Source organism: Triticum aestivum, chromosome 3D (assembly GCF_018294505.1).
Source record: "Triticum aestivum cultivar Chinese Spring chromosome 3D, IWGSC CS RefSeq v2.1, whole genome shotgun sequence".
In the NCBI taxonomy this organism is placed as follows: Eukaryota; Viridiplantae; Streptophyta; class Magnoliopsida; order Poales; family Poaceae; genus Triticum; species Triticum aestivum.
This window is the reverse complement of record NC_057802.1, coordinates 377,398,844-377,405,974: the sequence shown is the minus strand read 5'-3', so window position 1 is coordinate 377,405,974 and position 7,131 is coordinate 377,398,844.

Genomic DNA, 7,131 nt, shown 5'->3' with positions numbered 1-7,131 from the left:
CGGAACTTGGGCAGGAGCACTTTTGCCCTCCGGCGGAGTGATTCTGCCGGGGGAACTTCCCTCCCAGAGGGGGAAATCATCGTCATCATCATCACCAACAACCCTCCCATCTTGGGGAGGGCAATCTCCATCAACATCTTCAACAACACCATCTCCTCTCAAACCCTAGTTCATCTCTTGTGTTCAATCTGTGTACCGGAACTATAGATTGGTGCTTGTGGGTGACTACTAGTGTTGATTACATCTTGTAGTTGATTACTATATGGTTTATTTGCTGGAAGATTATATGTTCAGATCCAATATGCTATTTAACACCCCTCTGATCTTGAGCATGATTATCATTTGTGAGTAGTTACTTTTGTTCTTGAGGTCACGGGAGAAATCATGTTGCAAGTAATCATGTGAACTTGATATGTGTTTGATATTTTGATAGTATGTATGTTGTGATTCCCTTAGTGGTGTCATGTGAATGTCGGCTACATGACACTTCACCATATTTGGGCCTAAGGGAATGCATTGTGGAGTAGTTATTAGATGATGGGTTGCGAGAGTGACAGAAGCTTAAACCCTAGTTTATGCGCTATTCCGTAAGGGACCGATTGGATCCAAAAGTTTAATCCTATGGTTAGAATTTATTCTTAATACTTTTCTCGTAGTTGCAGATGCTTGCGAGGGGGTTGCTACCTCTTGAGCACTGCGTTGGTTTTCCCTTGAACAGGAAAGGGTGATGCAGCAAAGTAGCGTAAGTATTTCCCTCAGTTTTTTAGAACCAAGGTACCAATCCAGTAGGAGGCTACGCGCGAGTCCCTCGCACCTACACAAAACAAATAAATCCTCGCAACCAACGCGATAAGGGGTTGTCAATCCCTACATGGTCATTTACGAGAGTGAGATCTGATAGATATGATAGGATAATATTTTTGGTATTTTTATGATAAATATGCAAAGTAAAATAAAAGCAAAGTAAAAAGCAACGGAAATAACTAAGTGTTGGAAGATTAATATGATGAAGATAGACCCCGGGGCCATAGGTTTCACTAGTGGCTTCTCTCAAGAGCATAAGTATTTTACGGTGGGTGAACAAATTACTGTTGAGCAATTGACAGAATTGAGCATAGTTATGAGAATATCTAGGTATGATCATGTATATAGGCATCACGTCCAAGACAAGTAGACCGACTCCTGCCTGCATCTACTACTATTACTCCACACATCGACCGCTATCCAGCATGCATCTAGAGTATTAAGTTCATAAGAACAGAGTAACGCCTTAAGCAAGATGACATGATGTAGAGGGATAAATTCATGCAATACGATAAAAAAAAACCCATCTTGTTATCCTCGATGGCAACAATACAATACGTGCCTTGCTGCCCCTACTGTCACTGGGAAAGGACACCGCAAGATTGAACCCAAAGCTAAGCACTTCTCCCATTGCAAGAAAGATCAATCTAGTAGGCCAAACCAAACTGATAATTCGAAGAGACTTGCAAAGATAACTAATCATACATAAAAGAATTCAGAGAAGATTCAAATATTGTTCATAGATAAACTTGATCATAAACCCACAATTCATCGGTCTCAACAAACACACCGCAAAAGAAGATTACATCGAATAGATCTCCACGAGAGAGGGGGAGAACATTGTATTGAGATCCAAAAAGAGAGAGAAAGCCATCTAGCTAATAACTATGGACCCGAAGGTCTGAGGTAAACTACTCACACTTCATCGAAGGGGCTATGGTGTTGATGTAGAAGCCCTCCGTGATCGATGCCCCTTCCGGCGGAGCTCCGGAACAGGCCCCAAGATGGGATCTCGTGGGTACAGAAGGTTGCAACGGTGGAATTAGGGTATTGTCTCCTTCTCTGATCGTTTGGGGGTACGTAGGTATATATAGGAGGAAGAAGTACGTCGGTGGAGCAACAGGGGGCCCACGAGGGTGGAGGGCGCGCCTGGGGGGTAGGCGCGCCCCCTACCTCGTGGCTTCCCTGTTGGTTTCTTGATGTAGGGTCCAAGTCTCCTGGATCTTGTTCGTTCCAAAAATCACGTTCCCGAAGGTTTCATTCCGTTTGGACTTCGTTTGATATTCTTTTTCTGCGAAACTTTGAAATAAGCAAAAAAAACAGCAATTCTGGGCTAGGCCTCCGGTTAATAGGTTAGTCCCAAAAATAATATAAAAGTGAATAATAAAGCCCAATAATGTCCAAAACAGAAGATAATATAGCATGGAGCAATCAAAAATTATAGATACGTTGGAGACGTATCAAGCATCCCCAAGCTTAATTCCTGCTCGTCCTCGAGTAGGTAAATGATAAAAAACAGAATTTTTGATGCAGAATGCTACTTGGCATAATTTCAATGTAATTCTTCTTAATTGTGGTATGAATATTCAGATCCGAAAGATTCAAGATAAAAGTTCATATTGACATAAAAATAATAATACTTCAAGCATACTAACTAAGCAATTATGTCCTCTCAAAATAACATGGCCAAAGAAAGTTCATCCCTACAAAATCATATAGTTTAGTCATGCTCCATTTTCGTCACACAAGAATGCTCTCATCATGCACAACCCCGATGACAAGCCAAGCAATTGTTTCATACTTTTGACGTTTTCAAACTTTTTCAACCTTCACGCAATACATGAGCGCGAGCCATGGAGATAACACTTTGGGTGGAATAGAATATGATGATGGGGGTTATGTGGAGAAGACAAAAAAGGAGAAAGTCTCACATCAACGAGGCTAATCAATGAGCTATGGAGATGCCCATCGATTGATGTTAATGCAAGGAGTAGGGATTGCCATGCAACGGATGCACTAGAGCTATAAATATATGAAAGCTCAACAAAAGAAACTAAGTGGGTGTGCATCCAACTTGCTTGCTCGTGAAGACCTAGGGCACTTGAGGAGGCCCATTATTGGAATATACAAGCCAAGTTCTATAATGAAAAATTCCCACTAGTATATGGAAGTGACAAAACAAGAGACTCTCTATCATGAAGATTATGGTGCTGCTTTGAAGCACAAGTGTGGTAAAAGGATAGTAACATTGTCCCTTCTCTCCTTTTCTCTCTTTTTTTGGGCCTTCTCTTTTTTTATGGCCTTTCTCTTTTTTTATATTCCTCACTTGGGACAATGCTCTAGAAAATGATGATCATCACACTTCTATTTATTTACAACTCAATGATTACAACTCGATACTAGAACAAAGTATGACTCTATATGAATGCCTCCGGCGGTGTACCGGGATATGCAATGAACCAAGAGTGACATGTATGAAAGAATTACGAACGGTGGCTTTGCCACAAATACTATGTCAACTACATGATTATGCTAAGCAATATGACAATGATGAACGTGTCATGATAAACGGAATGGTGGAAAGTTGCATGGCAATATATCTTGGAATGGATATGGAAATGCCATAATAGGTAGGTATGGTGGCTGTTTTGAGGAAGATATAAGGAGGTTTATGTGTGGAAGAGCGTATCATATCACGGGGTTTGGATGCACCGGCGAAGTTTGCACCAACTCTCAATGTGAGAAAGGGCAATGCACGGTACCGAAGAGGCTAGCAATGATGGAAGGGTGAGAGTGCGTATAATCCATGGACTCAACATTAGTCATAAAGAACTCACATACTTATTGCAAAAATCTACAAGTCATCAAAAACCAAGCACTACGCGCATGCTCCTAGTGGGATAGATTGGTAGGAAAAGACCATCGCTCGTCCTCGACCGCCACTCATAAGGAGGACAATCAAAGAACACCTCATGTTTCAAATTTGTTACATAATGTTTACCATACGTGCATGCTACGGGACTTGCAACCTTCAACGCAAGCATTTCTCAAATTCACAACTACTCAACTAGCACGACTTTGATATTATTACCTCCATGTCTCAAAACAATCATCAAGCATCAAACTTCTCTTAGTATTCAACACACTCATAAGAAAGTTTTTATTATTCTTGAATACCTAGCATATTAGATTATTTAAGCAAATTACCATGCTATTTAATACTCTCAAAATAATCTAAGTGAAGCATGAGAGATCAATAGTTTCTATAAAACAAATCCACCACCATGCTCTAAAAGATATAAGTGAAGTACTAGAGCAAAACTATATAACTCAAAAGATATAAGTGAAGCACATAGAGTATTCTAATAATTTCCGAATCATGTGTGTGTCTCTCAAAAGGTGTGTACAGCAAGGATGATTGTGGTAAACTAAAAGGCAAAGACTCAAATCATACAAGACGCTCCAAGCAAAACACATATCATGTGGTGAATAAAAATATAGCTCCAAGTAAAGTTACCGATGGAAGTAGACAAAAGAGGGGATGCCTTCCGGGGCATCCCCAAGCTTTGGATTTTTGGTGTCCTTAGATTATCTTGGGGGTGCCATGGGCATCCCCAAGCTTAGGCTATTGCCACTCCTTGTTCCATAATCCATCAAATCTTTCACCCAAAACTTGAAAACTTCACAACACAAAACTTAACAGAAAACCTCGTGAGCTCCGTTAGCGAAAGAAAACAAAAGACCACGTCAAGGTACTGTAATGAACTCATTATTTATTTATATTGGTGTTAAACCTACTGTATTCCAACTTCTCTATGGTTTATAAATTATTTTACTAGCCATAGATTCATCAAAATAAGCAAACAACACACGAAAAACAGAATCTGTCAAAAACAGAACAGTCTGTAGTAATCTGTAACTAACGCAAACTTCTGGAACTCCAAAAAATCATCCAAAATAGGACGACCTAGAAAATTTGTTTATTGATCAGCAGCAATTGGAATAAATTTTTACCACGTTCTGGTGATTTTTAACAATTGTTTTCGTGAACAGAAAGTTTCTGGAAATTTCTGCAAGATCAAATAACTATCATCCAAGAAGATCCTATAGGTTTAACTTGGCACAAACACTAACTAAAACATAAAAACACATCTAAACAGAGGCTAGAACAAATATTTATTCCTAAACAGAATCAAAAAGCAAAAAAAACTAAAAATAAAATTGGGTTGCCTCCGAACAAGCGCTATCGTTTAACGCCCCTAGCTAGGCATAAAAGCAAGGATAGATCTAGGTATTGCCATCTTTGGTTGGCAATTCTTCAATAAGACATCTATCATCGTTTAGAGTTTCTTTCTTTTTATTAATTATCAAACTTTTAGGAATGAGATTCAAAAATTCCTTTGTAGCAAATGGTTCCTTAAAGATAGCAAAAAGATCGGGATGAATACTTATAGATTTAAGATCCGCAGTTTCTTTACTAGAGGATTCACCCTTATTTTTAGCAACGTACATAAGCTTGGCACTTTTCATTGGAGGACTAGGAGTATTTTTTTTGGAAGAAAATGCGGTTCCCAAGTTGGTAATAATACCCTCAAGTTTATCGATTCTAGTAGAATCCTAATTTATTCTTTCATTAACTATGGGTTCCTTCTCGTTAATATTTTTCAAAGTGACTCCTACTTTAGATCCATATTGGGTAATTTGGTTGTGGATCTTTTTATCCAGATTTTAAATTAAATCTATGGTAGCAACTTTATTTTCAATAATTTCAAGTCTTTGCATTACATGCTCCAAAGTTAAAATAGTTCCATTAACCAAGAGAGGTGGTGAGCCAAATAAATCTATCATAGCATTATAAGAGTCAAAAGTATGGCTACCCAAGAAATTCCCTCCGGTAATGGTGTCAAGAATATATCTATACCAAGGATTAGCACCTACATAAAAATTGCGGAGAAGAACGGAAGTAGATTGCTTCCTGGAAGTTCTATTTTGAGCATTGCAAATTCGATACCAAGCGTCTTTCAGATTTTCTCCCTCCCTTTGTTTAAAATTGAGAACTTCATTTTCGGGAGACAACGGAGAAAACAAAGGACTAGCCATAACGACAAGCAAACGGAAAAGAGGCGAACGAAAAAGAGAGGGCGAATAAAACGGCAAGGGTGAAGTGGGGGAGAGGAAAACGAGAGGCAAAAGGCAAATAATGTAATGCGGGAGATAAGGGTTTGTGATGGGTACTTGGTATGTTGACTTTTGCATAGACCTCCCCGGCAACAGCGCCAGCCAGAAATCCTTCTTGCTACCTCTTGAGCACTGCGTTGGTTTTCCCTTGAAGAGGAAAGGGTGATGCAGCAAAGTAGCGTAAGTATTTCCCTTAGTTTTTGAGAACCAAGGTATCAATCCACTAGGAGGCTACGCGCGAGTCCCTCGCACCTACACAAAACAAATAAATCCTCGCAACCAACGCGGTAAGGGGTTGTCAATCCCTACACGGTCACTTACGAGAGTGAGATCTGATAGATATGATAGGATAATATTCTTGGTATTTTTATGATAAATATGCAAAGTAAAATAAAAGCAAAGTAAAAAGCAACGGAAATAACTAAGTGTTGGAAGATTAATATGATGAAGATAGACCCGGGGGCCATAGGTTTCACTAGTGGCTTCTCTCAAGAGCATAAGTATTTTACGGTGGGTGAACAAATTACTGTTGAGCAATTGACGGAATTGAGCATAGTTATGAGAATATCTAGGTATGATCATGTATATAGGCATCACGTCCAAGACAAGTAGACCGACTCCTGCCTGCATCTACTACTATTACTCCACACATCGACCGCTATCCAGCATGCATCTAGAGTATTAAGTTCATAAGAACAGAGTAACGCCTTAAGCAAGATGACATGATGTAGAGGGATAAATTCATGCAATATGATAAAAAAACCATCTTGTTATCCTCGATGGCAACAATACAATACGTGCCTTGCTGCCCCTACTGTCACTGGGAAAGGACACCGCAAGATTGAACCCAAAGCTAAGAACTTCTCCCATTGCAAGAAAGATCAATCTAGTAGGCCAAACCAAACTGATAATTCGAAGAGACTTGCAAAGATAACCAATCATACATAAAAGAATTCAGAGAAGATTCAAATATTGTCCATAGATAAACTTGATCATAAACCCACAATTCATCGGTCTCAACAAACACACCGCAAAAGAAGATTACATCGAATAGATCTCCACGAGAGAGGGGGAGAACATTGTATTGAGATCCAAAAAGAGAGAAGAAGCCATCTAGCTAATAACTATGGACCCGAAGGTCTGAGGTAA